Raw genomic sequence first — 20,831 nt, forward strand, 5'->3', positions numbered from 1 at the left:
CACTGACTGGCGATGATGGTTTTAGAGCAAGCGTAAATTTAGTTTCCGGACTTGGTTTTAAGGACAATGCGTTTACATGCAGCTTGAGGAATGTTTAAGCAGGAAGTGTGAAGCATAGCTTTTGAAATTGGTTGTGTAAGGTGCTACTTTAAAAATGTTGATGAGAAGCAGTTACTGGAATCACTTTATGACCTTTATGACCTTAATTCTGACGCTCCTGGCTGTACTCGGAGGAAATCGCTGGCATCAAGTTCCCGCTTCAACAGTTTGACGCCTAACGCTACAGGGCTGCTAGTGTTCAGCCCCGCACCAAATTCACCTTGCACTCTCAGGAGCAGACTCTTCAAAGTTTGCTTGATGAGCGACATCATACGGTTGCCAACAAAATGGCAGCACTTTGTTGTGGGCCTCACTTACTAGCACAGATTTTATAATATCGAAATTCGAGAAAAAAATTTTCTGGGCACTTAAGCTTCACCTTAAGACAAGACGCGAAGCGCAGTCTCCTCGTTTGTTTCTCTTATTTCTCTTTTTCTTTCTCACATATACACGCCATTTGTTTTAATACAGTGATGCGCCGTAACACGTACCGCCTTTCATTGCACTCAAATTCTGATACCTAATTAGCATATATTTAATTGGTTTTATTTTTAATTAGTATAACATTAGTATACCTCCCAAACACGTCACTAGGACATACACACCACAACATGTTCACTAGGTGGCCATTTAACAAGCTTGATTCAACAACCCTGCTTTGCGTGCGTACATGGCACGCAGGGAGTCTGGGTTCGAACCCCGGATGGCAGCTAATTTGTTTCAATCAATTACTTCTATTATCTGAAATGCCCCATCAAAGGAACCTCCTCGATAATTTTCGCTACATTTGGACACTCCTTCAATTCGTTAGCTTCATTTAAAACTTATGGGATTTTTTCCGACTGACGCACGATGACGGGCGAACACGCCAGGTTTCCAGGAGAACCAGCTCCTTACGCTGTTGCGTAGTACTACACGCCTCTGTTTTCCACTTCCTCTCATGTCTCAGATGGTGAGTATGTGGCGCATTCGTCTCCCTTGTGAGGTCCCTTTCAGAACAAGAATGCTCGAAGATAAGTGAGCCTTTAACTTTAACCGAACTACATGATGAAATTGATCCTTTGCCACTTCCGAAGACATTTGGGCCTGGTGGCATTCCAGTAAAATTTTACAAGGACTTTAAGCCCCTCTAGAGCCTTATTCTACCTAACATTTTCACCATTAGTCGAATATTAGAGTTCTGCCGCAGGCGTTTACAAAAAGCCACATTGTCTTGATACCTAAGAGCACTGATAAAGAATTGCAGTATGCTGAGACCTATACGCCCATTACGCTATGTAACGTAGACTGTAACGTTTTTGTGAAAGTCTTAGCGAATCGGCTCCACCTTGTAATGTCGACTGGCAGTGGACCTCGTCAGACATGTGGTTTGAGGGGCCATTCCACTGAAACTAACTTATATATTGCCCGAATGATTTTAAAGCTTAGTAGCAACACTCAGGAACCACTGGCTATTCCTAAAATTGAAATTTCGAAGTCTTTTGATCGCGTCTGGTACAATTTTCTGTTCTCAATTTTGGAACACGTCAACCTTGGTTCAGTTGTCTACGGTGTATTACGTCTTTGATACTATAATTGCTGCACCCGCTTGATTGTGAATGGTTGCGTTTCCCAACATGACTCCATCTTATCGTCGGTCAAACAGGGGTGTCCGTTATCGCTACTTCTGTTCACACTCTACTTAGAGTCGCTATGTACGAACATTCCGCAGAGTAGTGCCGTTCGAAGTTTCCGTATCCTAGATAGTGAGCACAAAGAATTGGCTTACGAAGATAGTTGATCTGGCGTTTTTCTGCGCAGAAAGCATAGCGTGGAGCAGCTTCAAGTTCTGCGGCCTGTGGTTTAGATTGTGGTAATCTACAGCAGCTGCATATGCTGTCCTGGTCTCGACGCGTGTACCGCCCAAGTACCTTGCAGTGCCATTAAGCGCGTACAGGAACAGCAAAAATTATTGGAAAGGTCACGCACCCGCTGCGTAGCGCTATGCTCAGACCTTTACACCACGTGGTCTGTCAGTATTCGGCAAGGCTACCACCTCCAACTTTTGTTTAGGGCTTCTCCATGGAACATATCCGACCTGATTGTCTTTTTCGTCCTGTCCCCGCTGGTGGACTACTTTTTGTCTATCATTATGTGCGGCGGATTGTTGCCCGCTTTATATTTTTTCGCTGCTTCCCATCCGATTCTTCGAGCATTTTTGCAGGTGAATTTAGTTCATGCTTTTCTCACACTAACCGTGTCATATCTAACTCCTCTAACTTCTATCTAAAGTCATTACCTTATCATCTATTGCTGAAGTCATGCGGAGATGATGATGACGTAGCTTGAGAATTTTCGGACCACTGCTGCTGGTCAACGCTGCCGATGTTTGTTGCAAATGAGCCACAAATTGTTTTCGCATTAAAAACGAAATATCGGTGCTTTCCGAGAGCGCATCGTCTATCTCTGCCGGCTGTGAACGCTTCTCATGAACCTGGCGTTCGAAAATTTTGTTTTTGTTTTCTGGCACGTACTGCCTGTCTCGAGTTCTTGTACTTTTACCTCGGCGAGTCGTCTGCCCTGCCAGTGGGCTTGACCATTTTCGCATACGGCGCTTTCGTTCGCATATGCGTCCGGGCTCCAATGGGCAATGTTGCTCGTAGTCTGCTTTGTGTCTGTTTTCTTTCTTTTCTTTTCTTTTATTTTCACCTCCTCTGCCACGCTTGCAATGCCAAGGGTCAGTGGCCGGCACAGTTGGGTCCCTCTGTGCGTGCTTCCTTGCTGCCTGTCCTTCTCGCTCAACTGATTTCTTTTTTCAACTATAACGGTTTCTGCGCGAATTACAATGGCCGCAAAATATCATTATGTCTTTCTTTAGTATACTGCAAGATGCGACAAGGAAAAAAATAAATTTCGAGAGCTTCAGCAGTGGCACTGATAATTCGTAATCTACCACTATTAGCTGCTGTGTAGCTCTCTCTGTTACTATTCGCGCGCTTCAACATTGGCGTTTCCATTGTTACCATTCTTCAACTTGGGACTGCTTCTCATTTCGTCTGAAAGCTGGTTGGGACGTTCGCACTTAGCAGCGCCACTTCTACGTTACTTTTCATGAGTGGGAGGCACTGCTGACCAGCGGTAACCTGGAGGACCAAGGGGCCCTCATCCAACAGGTTCGCAGTGCAGCTAATGCCAGTGGAGCCCTAGAATAACGAACCCACCCGTGAAGTCGAGCAACTCGCCTTCTATTTAAGTTTTTTCTCCTCTTCGTACTCTTAAGCAGTGTCCGTCGACGTACCCCTCATGACATTTAAAGCTGCGAAGATAACATCGCCAGAACTATGTTAGCACACTCCGCGTGGAAGCGCGCGCTCTGTTTTCCAAGATACTGTGAGCTAATGCTCTTACGCTTATTTGCTTGCCGCGTCATCGATTTGGCATTCATCCTAAAGAAGGAATCGTCATCCTCTGAAATTTTGTGATACTTTGCTCGTTACATGTTACGTCTAGCAGTAGCTGAAATTCATTCACTTTAAATGGCTGTTCAGTCAGTCAGTAAGTCAATCAATCAATGAATCATTCAATCAATCAGCCAGTCAATCAATCAATAATTCAATCAATCAAATGCTCTCTTGGTCATTAGAAGCCGCAACGACACGAGGCTTAGTTTCAGATATGTTCTCTCATTTTCTATGGCATTCAGTCGGTCTAATACTGTATCAGCTGGCCAGCCTTCCCACCCAGACAGGAAATCAGACGCACTTCACCCGCACCAAGACAGGGACCTGCCAAAGCGGGAAGCGGCAAACATCGCTGCGCCGACACATTCGGGGGCCCGAGAATGCGCCCGCTTAGAGGATTCATTAGGTCCGCTGCCTTCTTCTTGGACGGAGCAGTCGATAGAGGAGGGGTACGAGGAGGTTTGCACTCTCCCCCAGCCGTAATTGCCGCTGCCTGCCGCGTTAATTGGCGCTTTCGACAGGACCACCTCTCCTCTCCATCCCCCTTACCACGCTCGGCCTCCGCCGAACACGGGCATTTATTGAAACAAGAGCCCAATTCGCTTCCATCCACTGCGCCGTACCTGCGCCATCAGCTCCTGACTCCAACTGCGTTTGGAACGCCGCGTCGGGATTTACTCTGGGCTGCAGGCTGCTTCGCTGTTGCGCCCTCTCGCGCTGGTTGCCCATCCCCACCTCCGCCTCTTTATTTTCTTTTGTTTTTCTTATTTGCCAACCCACGCGCACTGTTTTGCCTTTCGTTGAGCGACAGTCGCTCCTCCCCGCGGAGGCAATTTAATCCGGTTTGATTGGGAACGGCGCTGCGCTTGATTGTCTGTAGGTAAATCGTTGGTATTCTCCCCAAAGTGGCGTGCGCAGCGTTATTTCAGAGCAGGATGTTTCGACGCCGAAACACTTAATGCAATTACACGGGCATTCGCCTCTTTTTCTCTGTCTCTTGCAATGAATGCACGCTTTTTGAAAGGCCCCTTCGTCTCTTGCGTCTTAGCTATGGAGAGGAGCGCAGCGTTCAAGGCCTAGACACGGCGAATGAGAGAACTAGCATTCTTTCCTCCATGCCCCTATTATTGCTGCCCTTGAGGGACCTTGGGTGGGTGCGGTACGCTCCTGAATTGTGACGGTAATATAACGTTTCGCGGACAAGTCCGCGCTGCTTTGCGCCTGATGGACAATTATATAGCGTTAAGTCTTCTGGCGTATCACTTATCTGATAACAGACTTTATGTCCTTAAACGGGTATATGTAAATCACGCCCACCCAAGGAGGTTTCCCGGGCGCAATGGGAATATCCATTAGTTCTTTCAAGCAATAGCTACGGAGCGCTGATGCAATGTTTGTCTTGTCCAAAGGAAGGTTTTAAAGGTAGCCTGGAAATTACTTTCACAACCATTCATGCCTTGCCCAGGAAATTATGGAACTTCTCTTTTTTTTTACCTAAGAACATATATTTTTTTTTTTTGCTCTCTGCTCTCGTTGTAGCTTTTCTTGAACCTGCTGCAGGCTGAGAGCCTTGGAGCAAGAATCCAAGTGATAAAACACAAAAAAATTTACAGTGCACATGATGCGTTGCATAGTGTGTGAAGTACACATTACAGGGCTGCCGTGGTGGCTCAGTGGTTATGGCGCTCGGCTGCTAACCCTACAGACAAGGGCTCGATCCAGGCCGCGGCGGTCGAATTTTCATGATGTCATAATTCCAGAGGCCCGCGTACTATGCGATGTTAGTGCATGTTAAAGAACCCCAGGTGGTCGAAATTTCCAGACCCCTTCACTACGGCCCCCCTTTAACCTGAGTCGCTTTGGTACGTTAAAGCCGCATAAAACCATAAACGTCACACATTACAGTACACTAACACATTTCACGCCCTCAGGAGGATGGATGAAGAATGAAAACAGGGTGGAGATATCGCCTATGGCAGCAGGCGGCATAATCCCGGAAGGTAGTTCCGCAGAGGACGGTGCACTGTACGCAACGGCCAGAGCGACGGGGTGACGACGAGCCACGGCACAAGTATTATCCATTGGGACGTAGCGGTAGCATCACCAGTTTCGGGCATCCGCGGCGCAGGGTCGCAGGACCCGTCTTCACACACACCCACTTCCGGCACGAACAGAAGTCACTTCACATTTTGGAGCTAAAGATCATCACTGTGGCAGCACCTGAATGCACGTCACTAGCGCCGACCGCCGCCGCCTCGCAGCCCGACCGCAGCACGCGGAGCCTCCATCTGGAGGGTCCGAGAAGCTGAGGAGTCCGGTGATCCATAAAACGAGGGCCCCGAGATGCGTTTGAAACGGAGGAAGAGAGTACACAGCCAACGGTCTTTCGCAGGAGCTACCAGCATGGCAGGACTGTGCGATGGAGGTTGAAGTGTAGCTGCTACACAGAGGCGCGGGAAGGAATCATAGACACTTGCCGTGGGCGCCGCAGAGTTGGGTAGCAGTGCGGTGTCGGGGAAATGGGTTGCTAAAGTAGCCGCGGTGAAATATTTCCAAGCGGGGTCGTCCGCGAAAACTACGCAGTGCAGCTGAAGCTGCGCCGGAAACGAAGGGGTCTCACGAGAGAGCACGTCATGGCTGGTGCGAGCAGGCAAGGAAGCGATGACAGTAAACGCCACCGGCAGGAACACGATGGACCGTGGGGAGAATTGCCGGCCTCCGAGGTGTGTGCCACTTGACGGTTCGAATGAGACTACCTTGCGGCACCATTCTATCAAACATCAATCAAGAGCTTTTATTTTGCACAAGCAAAAAACGTATCAGGAGAAAAACGCTGTTTTGTTTACAGCTTGACGAGGCTCCAGCCATCCGTACAGCAGTCACCCGATGCTTCCAAACGGCGCACAACTCCCATTGCATCACACAGACTAACCTTTTAAGGAAACCGTGCTGTTAATGCATTCCGAGCAACTACGTTGCCAGGAGCTTCGCAAGCAATACACGTAAAGTTGTTGCTTTGGATCCTATCAAGAACTTTTTCATTCGCGTCATATACTGCACTTCACACAAGTACTACGCGACTCCACCGGTTTTATATCATCCGGCGCACTAGACACACCGCATTTCACATCGCCACAGCAAAAAGCACAGTCGAAAACTCTGGAACAAACGCCTGCGTCCGCAGGCGCGACATCTATACGCCACACCGCCATGCTCGCCTCTCCGAGACGATACGGAGCAAGCAGCGGCCGCGCCACCGCGGACCGTATACTGTACAGCGTTTTACGCATAAGTTGATTTTAGCTCCCGTTGACGGCGTGCCGCGGGTGACCTTGGCGCCAGAACGAAGGATAACACGGAGGCGAATCTAAACGAACTTTGCCGAAGATTTTTCAGTCCGCCTGGTGATACGTGTCGCGCTGCCCCTGCAGGAGCGCATGCGTCAACTACGGCGTCACCTGCCTTAGGCTAAACATTCCCTCCTCCTCCTCCTCTTCGCGCTGCCTTCGCTAGCGCTGTCTTTTTGTCCTCATTTGAGCTTGTTTGCTCGGTTACGCTGAGGCACGCCACTCAATGCAGGAACGGCCACCCAAGAGCTGAGCTCTAAAAAGCGGCAAACAAAGCAGGTGCGCTTTCGCTCGTGAAGAAAACATAGACGAAAGAAAACTGGCTTATGAGATTACCAGACACTTTTGCCGCAGTAAATTTCATCATCATCATCCCCAACCTGACTACGCCCAGTGCAGGACAAATGCCTCTTCCATATCTCTCCAATTTATTCTATGCAGTGCAAGCTGCAATTACCACATTACCGCCAACTTCTTAATCTCATCCCCCCACCTAACCTTTTGCGCCCCCTGCTACGCTTGCCCTCCCTTGGGATCCACTCCGTTACCCTTAAGGACCAGCGGTTATCTTGACTTCACACTACACGCCCTGCACAAGCCTATTTCTTCCTCTTGATTTAGAATAGGACCTCTTTAAGCCGCGTTTGTTCCCTTCCCCACTCTGCCCGCTTCCGGTCCCTCAACGTTACATATCGTTTTTCTTTCCATAACACGCTGCGTGGGCCTAAACGTAAGCTGAACACTTTTAGTTAGCCTCCATGTTTCCGCCCCGTAGGTGAGTACCAGTAAGGTACAGCTGTTGTATACTTTTCTCTTGAGGGATATTCGTAAGCTGCCATTCATGATCTGAGAGAACCTGCCGTATGCGCTCCACCCCATTCTTATTCTTCTAGTTAATTCCTTCTCAGAAACCGAACCAGCAGCTACTGCCTGCCCTGTGCAGACGCACCTCGCTACCAATTGTGAAGTTTTGTTCCCATGCTAGAATTGAAGATTACTTTGGTTTTCTGCATGTTAATTTTAAGGCATACTGTTCTGCTCTACCTGTCTAGCTCATTAATAATGCCTTGCAGTCCATCTCCTCAGTGACTGAGCAAAGCAATGCCATCAGCGAATCGCAAATTACTTAGGTATCCTCCATTAAGTCTTACCCCAACTGTTCCCAATTCAGGCCTTGTCGTACCTCCAGTAAACATGCGGTCAATAGCATTGGCGAGATCGTGTCTCCCTGCCTGACACCATTCCTTATTGCAATTTTATTGCAGACTTTTGAAGGACTATTGTAGCTGTGCAGTTATCATGTATCGTCCATTATTTCTACATAACACTCTTCTAGACCCTGATTCCGCAGTGCCTGCATGACTATAGTGAGGTTTCCACTGAGTGAAAAGCTTTATCATAATCTATGAAAGCTATATATAGGAGTTTTACTCTACACTTTTTACTGACTGATAGCGTGAATATGGTCTATTGTCGAGTATCCTTTCCGAAAGCCTGTCTGGTCATTTGGTTGATTGAAGTTTAAGGTTTTCATGTCATGCTTACAATGTATTCTCGACGACGAAACGGTCTGTGATATTCGTTGTCTTTTTTTGCTACGTTGAGGCCCGCTATTCCGAAAATTCACTTCCCCAGCGTGTTTCATGTTGTATCTTGCCTAAGAGCCTGGTGTAAACTGCGTGTGTAAGACTGGGGAACCCTGGTAACGAAGCGGCACACATAACAGCTCGAGGGTTCGTCAGCCGAGCAGGGGACGCTGTCGTTGCTGAGAGTTTTTCGAACGACGGCCTATCATCTTTTCACGATATTACTAATCATTTTAAACTTGAAAGGAGGATATTCCCTCCTCCAGACAAAGCCTTTAATAAGGAGCAGGAGACCACTTGGAGGCGACTCCAGACGCGATCCTTCATGACGCCTTACTTGTTGTCAAAATTCTACCCCGGTGAATACGACCCTGCATGTAGATTATGTGGTGATTTAGCCACTTATGATCACCTATCGTGGAATTGTAAAGAGGAGCCGCCCCCGAAATCTCTAATACAGGTTCCTATTCTCGAGCAGTGGGAGGCCGTGTTGGTCAGCTCAGACTTGGGAGTTCAAACCCGGGTCATTGAATGGGCTATCCAGGTCGCTGTCAGCCGTGGACTGATAGCCACCTAGCACGGATCGTCTGCATTCTGCAAAAGAGCTACAACTGCATTCTGCCTTTTCTGACGAATTAAATGTTTTCCAATCCAATCCGACCCTTGTGCCATCAGCAATCAGTCTTCTGCCGATATTTTTCACCGTTCTGTTGACGCCGCGCTGCCGTCTACCCAAGGAGACCAGCTTGTCACCGTTCTGCACCGTTTTCAAGCTTCGTTTGACTACCAGCAACCTTCCTTGGGCCGCACCACCACCATTCCCCACTGTATCGACACTGGACCCCATGTCCCTTTGCGCCAACGTCCGTACCGCGTGTCAGCCGCTGAGCGCCGCATCATTGACGAGCAAGTGACCGACATGCTTAAGAAACACGTGATACAACGGTCGCACAGCCCGTGGGCATCGCCAATGGTCCTGGTCAAGAAAAAGACGGTTCCATTTGGTTCTGCGTGGACTACCGTCGTCTGAACAAGATTACACGAAAGAACGTTTACCCTCTACCCCGTATCGACGACACCGTCGACTGCCTGCAGGACGCTGAGTTCTTTTCTTCATTGGACTTGCGCTCCGGTTACTGGCAGGTCCCGATGGCAGAGGCCGATCGCCCAAAAACTGCATTCGTCACACCCGACGGGCTCTACGAATTTAATGTCATGCCCTTCGGCCTCGGCAATGCACCCGCCACATCCGAGCGCATGATGGACAACATACTCCGAGGGCTCAAGTGGCACACATGCCTTTGTTACCTAGACGACGTTGTGATCTTTTCCCCGGACTTTTCGTCTCGCCTCCAGCTCCAGTGCCTGGCCGACGCTGGCCTCCAACTCAATTTGAAAAAGTGCCGCTCCGGAGTTCGGCAGCTCACCATTATCGGGCATGTCGTGTCGAAGGATGGCGTTTTCCCAGACCCGGTCAAGTTGCGAGCTGTGGCTTAATTTCCGAAGCCCACTTCTGTAAAAGACCTCCTCAGCTTCGTCGGCCTCTGCTCCTACTTCCGCCGCTTTGTCCGCAATTTCGCTACTATCATCGACCCTCTGACCAAGCTCTTTTCCGGCCACAACCTTTCGACCTGGTCGCCAGCCTGTGAGGAAGCGTTTACGACACTCCGTCGCCTCCTGACCACTCCACCATTTCTGCGTAACTTCCACCCTCGTTCTCCGACGGAACTCCATACCAATGCCAGCGGCGTCGGCATCGGTGCAGTACTCGCTCAGCGCAAGCAAGGTTTTGCCGAATACGTTGTCGCTTACGCTACCCGGACAATCACAAAAGCTGAAGCCAACTATTCTGTCACCGAGAAGGAGTGTTTAGCCATCCTTTGGGCGATCGTCAAATTTCGCCCCTACCTGTACAGGCGCCCTTTTGACGTTGTCACCGATCACCACGCCCTCTGCTGGTGGTCCTCTTTGAAAGATCCTTCTGGTCGAGTGGCGCGCTGGGCTCTGCGACTCCAAGAGTACGACATTCGCGTAATTTATCGTTACGGCCGCAAATATGCCGATGCTGATGCCCTCTCACGTTCCCCTGTACCATCTGAGGCAGTGCCTTGTATAACCGCCCTGCGTTCATTGACGTTTGAGTCCGCTGCCATGGCTTTCGAACAACGCATACCCCCATGGATCACTTGCCTCTTAGATCTCTTATCTGGCCAACCGTCTCGACCACCTCCCGGTGCTCTCCGTCGTCAGTCCTACCATTTCGCCATCAGAGACGAGCTTCGTTATCGCCGCAACTGCCTCCCGGATGGTCGAAAGTGGCTTCTCGTCATTCCGACACATCTGAGCTCCTTCATTTGCTCTTCCTACCACGATGATCCCCAGTGTGCGCATGCCGGATTCTTGAAGACCTTCACCAGTCTACGACAGCGGTAGTACTGGCGTGGGATGGCCCGTTATGTCAGAACCACCTAGACAAGAAGAAGGCCTCCGCACTCGCCCGCACCTATCCTCTGACGCAACCACACTCTGCCCTAGCCGTTCCCCTGCGCGTGGTGTCGCTCTTGAGCACCAGATGGCGCTAGGTGCTACGCGACGCACCAGACGCGCATAGCGTGCGCTGTCGAGACACCGCAGGAGAACGTCGCTGCACGTGGTTCGGTTTTTTGCATTTATTCCTTTGTGTACACGTGCGGTCTATTCGATGTCATGGGGCGATGCTGTCTGCCAAACTGTAGAGGAAACTACAACAACGGGCCAAAGGTCAGGCTGTTTTGGTTCCCAAGTGATCCCGCGTGAACGAAAAAATGGCAGTGGGCAGTGCGTCGGGACGATGTCGACGTTGGAAAACTGAAAGATCCGCTGGTAAGTATTGTCTCGCTTTTCAGTTCGTGCAGTGATGATTTATATGAACAATGTGAAATGAAAGTGTATTAGTATGTAGGCTTAACGCCTCAGGAGCGAAGGAAACGAGACCACTGCTACGAGCCGACACCAGCACAGAACTGCCAGCCGTGGCTGCATGAGCCACGACCAGGTGCCGTCTTTATTCTCTTCGCAGGGTGGCGCCCGCTAGCCGGGTTGTCGGCGCCGCCCAAGAGAGGGTGCTACAGGGCCCCCCGCCTAGACTGGAAGTCGAAACGGACGGAGGGCCGGCGATGGCACTCGAGCACTAGGTCAGGCGGCGCTGGGAGTCGTTCTAGGGCGGTCTCCAAGTAAGCCGGTTTAAGGCGGTCTAGACTGACGGTCTCTTCGCGGCCGTTTGGAGGATGGTGGCGGTTTTCGGGGTGCGGCGGAGAACGCGGAAACGTCCGTCGTAAGCCGGTGTGAGTGGAGCTCGGACAGCGTCGCGGCGCACAAAAACGTGTGTTGAAGTGGCCAGGTCGGGGTGTACGAAAATGGTATGGTGGCGGGACGGACATGGGGGAGTAATGCCGGAGGTCTTTAACGCAGTCCAGCAGGCGTTGGAGGAATTCTTGGGGCTGGGCTGGAAGCTGCTGGGATGTAAAGAAGTCGCCTGGAAGACGCAAAGCACTACCATACACGAGCTCTGCAGCTGAGCACTGTAAGTCTTCTCGGATGACGGCCCTTAGACCAAGCAGCACAAGGGGCAAGGAGTCGACCCAGGAGGCGCAATTGAGGCGGGCAGCGAGGGCGGACTTCAATTGGCGGTGAAGGCGTTCCACCATGCCGTTAGCACACGGGTGATATGCAGTGGTACGGCAATGCCTGGCGCCGAGAATATGATTAAGGGAAGCAAACAGGGAGGACTCAAACTGCCGTCCACGGTCGGTTGTCACAGTGCCAGGACAACCAAATCGAGATACCCACGCAGAAATGAAGGCGCGCGAAACAGTCTCTGCGGTGATGTCAGGAATGGGGACTGCCTCCGGCCAGCGAGTGAAGCGGTCGACTCTGGTCAAGATATAGCGGTAGCCTCGAGAGATGGGTAGAGGGCCCACGATGTCGAGATGAACGTGGTCGAAACGACAGCCAGGGGGTAGAAAGGCTTGGGAAGGTGTCTTGGTATTCGATAGAGCTTTTGTCGACTGACAGGGTAGGCACCGGCGCGTCCAAGCACGCACATCAGCGTTGATTCCAGGCCATACATAGCGCTGGGTGAGAAGACGCTGAGTAGCCCGAATGCCTGGACGGCATGTCATGGAGAGAATGGAAGATAGGGCGACGTAGTGAAGCCGGAACAAAAGGGCGAGGAAAGTCCGTTGAAACATCGCACCACAAGGGCTCAGGCGAGCAAGGATGGGGCACAAGCCGTAATCGGAAAGAACGAGGGTTCGCTCGAAAAGCGGCGAGCTCATCGTCATTCTGCTGGGCAGAAGAGAATGCGGCCCAGTCGACGGTGGAAGATGGAGCGTCTACCGCGACTATACGAGAGAGGGTGTCAGCGGCGGTGTTGGCTGCACCTTTCACATGCCAGATGTCGTAGTAAACTCCGAGATATAAGCGAGCTGACGGAGTTCACGTGACACGTACTTCGATGAGTTGGTCCGGAACACAGATGCCAGCGGTTTATGATCGGTTAGCACGTGAAACTTGCATCCTTCTACAAAATAACGAAAGTGCGGGATAGCGGAGTAGATGGCTAGGAGCTCTCGACCGAAGACGCTGTAGCGGGTATCAGCAGGAAGTAGCTTCCGAGAGTAAAAAGGCAATGGTCTCCACTCAGAGTTAAGGTACTGCTGTAAGACGGCTCGGATGGCCACGCTGGAGGCATCCACCATCAATCTCGTAGGGGCGTCGTTGCGCGGATGGACTAAAAGCACGGCGATAGTGACTGCTTGCTTCGCGGCAGTAAAGGCGGCCTGGGCTTCTGATGACCAAGAGATTGCGGAGGACGGGCCAGCGGTCGACCGGAGGAGGTCGGTGAGCGGGCGAAGTAGCTCTGCACAGTGCGGGATAAAGCGGCGGGAGAAATTCACCAGTCCCAGGAATTGTCGCAGGAGGCGCAGGGTTGTGGGCAGGGGAAAATTCTCGATGGTCTTGACGTGGGACGCGAGAGGGCGGATACCCACTGAGGATATGTGATGACCCAAAAACTCGAGATCAGAAGCACCGAAAACACACTAGGAGGCATTCACAACCAGGCCGCAGTGCTGTAGACGCTTGAACAAAGCACGTAGTTCTTGCTCATGATCATGAGGTGTAGGGCTGGCGATGAGGACATCGTCAAGGTACGCGAATACACTCGGTAGGCCCCGCGTGACCTCAGCCATGAACCGCTGGAAGGTTTGAGCCGAATTGCGTAGTCCAAAAGGCATCCGGACGTACCCAAACAAACCAAAGGGCGTCGAGATGGCGGTCTTAGGTATGTCGGCGGCTTCAATGGGAATTTGGTGATACGCCTTAACCAGGTAAACTTTGCTAAAAATGGCGCAGCCGGCGAGGCGCGATGTAAAGTCCTGGATGTGGGGCAGCGGATAGCTGTCGTGGACAGTGTTGGCATTCAGCGCCCGATAGTCGCCGCAGGGACGCCAGTCACCGGGATCACGCTTGAGCACTAGATGCAGCGGAGACGCCCACGCGCTGGACGACGGGCGTATAATGCCAAACTCCAGCATGTGGTCAAACTCACATTTGGCGATAGCTAGACGGTCTCCAAACAAGCGGCGCGGTCGAGCAGCTGCGGGTGGACCCCGGGTGACGATGTGGTGTGTCACAGTATGTTTAGGCGCCTGAGTGAGGTTGCATGGCTTAGTGAGCTCCGGGAAATCCGCCAACACTTTTTCTAACTGAGAGGAAGGTATCAGCGTGCGAATGCCCATGGGAGCAAGGTCGGAACAGACTCCCGAGATGGAGAGATGAGTCAGACCGTCGGTAAGGCGACGATGCCGCACGCTGACGTCTAAGTCGAAGTAGGAGAGGAAGTCTGAACCTATCATCGGGCGAAACACGTCTGCGATGACGAAGACCCATCGAAAAGTGCGGCGTAGGCCGAAGTCGAGGGTGAGAGATCGTAGCCCATACGTGGGCATAGACGAGGCGTTGGCAGCACGGAGCGACAGTCCTGATGGCTTGGAACGATCTGCCTTAGTCGGTGGAACCACGCTGATTTCCGCGCCCGTGTCGTTAAGAAACCGGGTGCCGGAAAACTTGTCAGTGACCATGAACAGGCGGCTCGAATGACTGGGGGAACCACACGCCGCCGTTAGTGATCCCGGCGGGCGTTTCCCGGCCAGGAACAGGGCGGTGTACACTTCGTTGCCCGGTGGCGAAAACGCCTGTGGTACCAGCAGAGAGATAGATGTAGGGCTGGGACTCCGAGCTTGACGTGAGCGCGAAAGAGCGCGATGATCAAGACGAGACGGACGGGTCTCCAGAGGTCGGCTCCGGAGTGTGGCGACTGAGGCGGCAAGCTCCTCGAGACGGGCCTCAAGGCGCGAAATCGCTGGGTCTCTTGGCGGCAAAACAGCAGTGACGGACGGGGAGGTGGCCTCATGAACGTTATCTGCGAGCTCAGCCAGGCGGTCGAGGGTGACGTCACCGGCCGCCGCAAGGACGAGGCGGATGGGCTGGGGAAGGCGTTGGAGGAAAAGCTCTCGAAGCAACGCTCAGTGGTTGGGGATGTCGCGCTCCCCGAGAAGCTGTTGCATGCGGCGCAGAAGCTGGGAGGGGCGCCGGTCGCCAAGGTCTTCCCCGGTAAGGAGCTGCGGGAGGCGGGTGCGGTCCGATGGCATAAATCTCTCCAGCACCTTGGTTTTCAGTTGCTGATATGGTGTAGCACCCATGGGGGCGGAGAGAACGTCGGAGACCTCACCGGCAACGTCAGGAGGCAGGCTTGAGGCAACATGGTAGTAGCGCGTCGTCTCCGACGTGATGCGGGCTAGGAAAAATTGCGCCTCAACCTGGTGGAACCAAACTTGCGGGTTCTGGGGCCAGAAAGGTGGAAGGCGAACCTGCAGCGACGAGACGTCGTGTGGACGCGAATCCTGCTGCGTGGATGTTGCGGGATCGGTCATTCTCGTCCTTGGTCACCAATGTAGGCTTAACGCCTCACGAGCGAAGGAAACGAGACCACTGCTACGAGCCGACACCAGAACAGAACTGCCAGCCGTGGCTGCACGAGCCACGACCAGGTGCCGTCTTTATTCTCTTCGCAGAGGGGCGCGTGCTAGCCGGGTTGTCGGCGCCGCCCAAGAGAGGGTGCTACAAGTGCAAACTGCGATATTCCATTGTTATATAAATTCGTTTTCAAGTGACCATTTATTTACACGTGTAATCCACGTGGGCTCGCACGCGTTTGCGATGGCGTGTGTATACTCATTCGTTGAACGACTCATGGGTCAGTAAAATGCGCTTTTCACAGATCTCGCGCTTAGATTTGTAAGCGTATGTCACAATTTTGCAGGCGTCAAAGTGTGTTCATAATATGATGGCGCTGGTTGTTTCGCAAGTTTTTGAACGGCATTTCAAGATCGAGCACCTACGTACAACATCAAAATACACGTATTGCGACGGACGGGCCATCGAGGTTCAAATGAAGCTCACCCGGCTTACGCCTGATGGCATGCCAACGATCTTTCCCGACTGCCCGCAATATATTTCGGATTCACGCTAGTCGAGAGAAGACCCTGATGCCAAGCGAACACGTGTGGAGTGCAAACAGCTTCAAAGGGCCTTAAAGCAGTCAGCTTAAGCGCACGAGAATGAGAAACGAGAGAACCAAGCTAACAACCTCCAAGACATCAATTCACGCCTGCACAAACTGGGAGAGAGAAGGTTTTGGACAGCGGTACCTTGCGACAGCTGCATGATCTTCGCCCACGTCAAAGTGACAACAGATGTCCCGAGATTTTTGTGTCAGTGACTGGGTCGACGGATATGTCTGTGCGTGTGTTTTGGAGAGGCGCTCGTCTTACATCTCACAAGTGTTTTGAGATCCCGGATTATCTCCACGATTTCCGCGTGCTTGTTCAGCTCTTGGATAATGTCGAGGACCACTGCACTAAAGTAGAACCACAACAAGTTACAAAGGAAAGGCTGCACTAAAATTGGTGATCTTGACGATATTTCAAGTGGGGGCCTTCTGGAGGACAAAAAAGTGGGCGCTGTGACGTTCCTCAAAGAGCAGTGTCACCTCCTCATGAAGAGGAATAATGCTGTTCGCTACTCTGCGGAACTTTTGGTCTTGTGTAGCATTTTGTACACTATTTCACCGCATGGCTAAAAGTTTTTGAGGAGCAGTGGAAAGTTGGTGTTGCCTCATACTGATACAATCAAGCGTGTCTGTGGTGCACTTGACGTTAGTCCTTTAAAGGAGCAAAATGAAGAGGTCTTCCTAAGATATATGAAAAGGAGGGCAAGTCTGCTGAAAGCACATGAAAGAAACGCAACATTAATGGTAGATCAAATACACTTACCGCAGTTCTTTGAATACAATGGTGGCAGCATAACAGGTGCTGCTGCGAACTGTTCTGAACCTGCTAAGTATTTATGGTGCAGTCTCTCCTGTCAACGTTCAAAGATGTTACATACATCCTTCCAGTGTCAAAAATTACTGCGGAGGAATTGCATGAAACTGTAAAAAAGTAGTCTTGAGACTTGAAGAAGAGAACCTTCATATTGTTACAGTCATCACAGACAAAAAGTAAATTAACCGGAAAGTAATGGCTATGTTCAGTGAGGCCCAGAAGTTCGAAATTGTGGACCCCCATCCAGCTAATCCGCAGCAGCCACTCTTTCATATTGTTGACTCTGTGCATTTGCTGAAATGTATCAGAAACAATTGGCTAAACCAAAAAAAACCTGACAAGTGTCTATATTACCCACCTTTTCTCTGTGAAACCACAGAAATTAAGAAAATGAAGGGTGCTTCATTCACATCACTCAGAAAGCTCCATGAGGCTGAACAAACTAATACTGCGAAAGTGGCTTTTGGGCTATCGTATAAAGCATTCAATTCTACAAATATTGAGAGGCAGAACGTGAAACTTGATCTGCAAATTTTTAACTCTTTTGCTTCATTTTCTTTGAGGATAAGAGGTGAAGTACTGCATCTGACGCTTGCAGATGGCACTGCAGATTTCATTAACCTTATTTTGCGATGGTGGAGCATCGTCAACGTCAAGACTACCCATAAGGGACACAGACTGATAAATGTGTGGCAAGAGCCAGTACGAGAAATCAATGGTGAGCAGCTGCAGTTCCTCGAAACGTTTGTTACCTGGCTCGACAACTGGAAAAGTAGGTGCGTGCATAAAGGGGCGTTGACAAAGGAGACCCACTCAGCTCTCCGGCTTTCCGCGTACGCCTTGATCGGAGTGCCAAGATATTGTTTGGAAGAGCTTGGTTTTATACACGTTCTCCTTGGAAATTTTCAAACCGACCTCCTCGAAGCTCGGTGTGGAAAGTACCGTAAGCTCTGTGGGTCCCATTAAATGTGTCGATCACACAGGTATTTGAAGCTGAGGCAAAGATCCGCCTCCAGAACACACTGATCTTGTCAGATTTGCAAGCATCCACTGACACTTGCAAAGAGCCGTGTGCTGAAATCCTGACTGAGAAATATAACATAAAGCTGTGACCTAAAGAAGCCCCGGGAAGACATGCCGGCATTGGTGTACATCGCTGGCTACTGTGCATATGCTGCTTTGAAGCACAACCCTTGCATTGACTGCTGTGATTTATTCACAATTACTTAGAGAAATCTTGAACGCAGTGAGCATGTGCTTATTGATAATATGAGCAGAGGTGGCATGAAATTTCCACAGCCATGTGTCGTTCATGTGGTGCTGTGCACCAAGATTGTGCTAGAACATATTACAGGCAAGGAATATGAGAATATGTTTCATGCAGAGAGTAATAAGAGAGCTGCACTTCTGAGTGGGATGAAGTATTTGCTCTGTGACAGTGAAGACTTTGACACTTGTGCAACTGGTCACAGTCAACAGTCAATGTTAATGAGCATCCTTAATTCAGCAGTAAACACCCTGCTGAAGAATTACGCAGCCTTCAAGAACGACAAGATGAACACAGAAAAGAATAATGTGAAAAAGAGAAAGTTTATTACCCTGAAGTGAAAATGATGTGTGCTGTTCTCGCGAATGTTTAGGCTACAATACATACAATATATGAACTGTGTGTTATGTTTATGTTGTCTTGATTTCTCTGGATTTTTTAAAATTATCCAGCATTGTGAAGTTCAGCAGATTTTTCATATTAAACTAGTGAGATTGATTTATGTCATGTTTTTTTATGTGACTGTTGTGTGTTCGAATGTCATTCTGTGATAGTAGATACCAATGCCAAATCAAATTTGTGATACGAATTGTACAGCTGTCTGTGACAGACTGAAAAAAGAAAGACGTTTTTCCGGGGCATCGTCTTTTACTCTCAAATCAGCTTCGCTCCAAATGCCGAAGTTGACGTGGAAATAACTTATCTTCGTTCCTTAAATCACGCCAGTGCTCAATTTATACAGGATGCAAATAAATTCCGGATGTATACCCTCAAACATGCTGCAGTATTGTGCTTTTTTTATTTTTTTCGATGGCTCCTCAAGCGGAGGCGGAAGGGCTTAGTGTGGTGACGTCACGGGAGGAGTGCCGAGGCCTTCTCCTAGTCTAGGTGCTACTGGTTATGTCCGCAGTTCGTTCACTCCCGCACCGCATGCCAGCGACGAAAACATCCACCTCGCCGACCCGCCGCTACTGTGCAACCGCTGCCTTGCCCAGAGCAGCCCTTCGAGCATGTTGGCATCGATCTCTATGGCCCTCTTCACAGCACATCAACCGTGAACGGCTGGATTATTATTGCCATCGACGACCTTCCACGCTTCGCAGAAACGTCGCCTTTACCATCCGCTACAGCCCACGACATTTCATCATTCTCCATGGCATCATTCTTCGCCATGGTGCGCCCAAACAGCTGCTCAGTGATAGAGGTCCGGCCTTCCTCTCTGAGGTTGTAGAAGCTCTCGATCAGGAATGCAACATCGTTCACCGCACCAGCACCGCCTACCATCCCCAGACAAATGGCATGGTTGAGCGTTTTAACCGCACCCTCGGCGACATGCTGGCCAATGATGTTCCCTCCGACCATTGTAACTGGGACTGCGTTATCCCATTTGTCACATACGCTTATAACTCCGCTGCTCAAGCCAACACCGGATTCTCTCCGTACCTATTCCTGTACGGCCGTGAGCCTTCTTGCACAATGGACACCATTCTACCTTACCGCCCTGATGCTTCCGAATCTAGAACTCTTTCTCAAGCCGCAGCTTACGCCGAAGAGTGCCGACAGCTTGCCCGGTCCTTCACTTCTCACGCCCAGCAGGAGCAGAAAAGCACCCGTGATCCCCCTGCACTTCCTCCCTCTTAGCTTCCCGACTCTTTGGTCTGGCTCTGGGTATCCTCCTCAGGTCCCGGCCTTTCCACCAAACTTCTTAGTAAGTACCAGGGACCCTACCGTATTCTTCAGCAGACATCCCCCGTCAATTACCTCATCGAACCCCTTACGCCATCCTCTGATCATCGTCGCTGAGGCCGTGCCATTGTCCACACGACCCGCCTCAAACCGTACTACGACACCGCCGTCGTCACAACGCCCTAGACCACCAGGATGGCGCCCTTTGGCCCGGTGAAAATTGTAAGATTGGCCTTCGTTATTGGATTCTTCAGAGGCTGGCGCTTAACGAAGAAGATGACAAGAAGCGCCGAACGCTCCATCCCTCGTGCGTGCTCTGGACGGACCGTTGCCTATGTTCTGTTCGTGGACTATACCACTGGTTGTTCGCGATGCAGTGCTTTGCAAGACGTTCATTACTACACGCGTTACGTATCAGAACGATCATTTCCCTGTTTCAGAGATCACCATGCAATTATGGTCAAGACAGGACTGAAGAAAAGCTGTCACTCGGGAAATGTGAACAATCAATATGGCAGATTTTACGAACCGCGACAATGCCGAGAGAAGAGTGAGTTGCAAGCGCATTCAGGGTCAAGCAAAGCCAGCAGTAAAGTTCGAGCGGATGGTTCGCGAAATTTTCTAGTAATTTTGTCGAACGGGTTGAACGGTGCGGTTATGCAGCGGCCTGCGCTCGACATTTTGCCTCTGATGACAAACTACTCGAAGCAGATTGTCTAAACGGTGATACGCGCTATAAGCTGTTTGAATGTGCATACGAATAGCAGTCGTTGGTTAGTTATGCGCGCTCCGGGTCGTTTCACACTTGGGCGTAAGAACTGTGGAACCAGCTTCAAGCAGAGAAGCAGGACGAGTGGCCATTGAATAAACTCTCATAAGGAGCTAGGCAAAAATTTATTCCCATTTTGCAACTGGGTAAAACCAGGTGATGTATTTTCTGTACTTCGGTGTAGTTTCTGTACTTCGCGCTCCATCCCATA

General features: G+C 50.5%; 1 pseudogene; it reads left to right on the forward strand.

Moving 5' to 3' along the window:
* Window positions 1–11,178: 11,178 nt before the first annotated feature.
* On the forward strand, window positions 11,179–18,010 carry LOC144109883 (uncharacterized; annotated as a pseudogene).
* Window positions 18,011–20,831: the final 2,821 nt, after the last annotated feature.

The sequence above is a fragment of the Amblyomma americanum genome, chromosome 11 (genome assembly GCF_052857255.1).
Source record: "Amblyomma americanum isolate KBUSLIRL-KWMA chromosome 11, ASM5285725v1, whole genome shotgun sequence".
Lineage (NCBI taxonomy): Eukaryota > Metazoa > Arthropoda > Arachnida > Ixodida > Ixodidae > Amblyomma > Amblyomma americanum.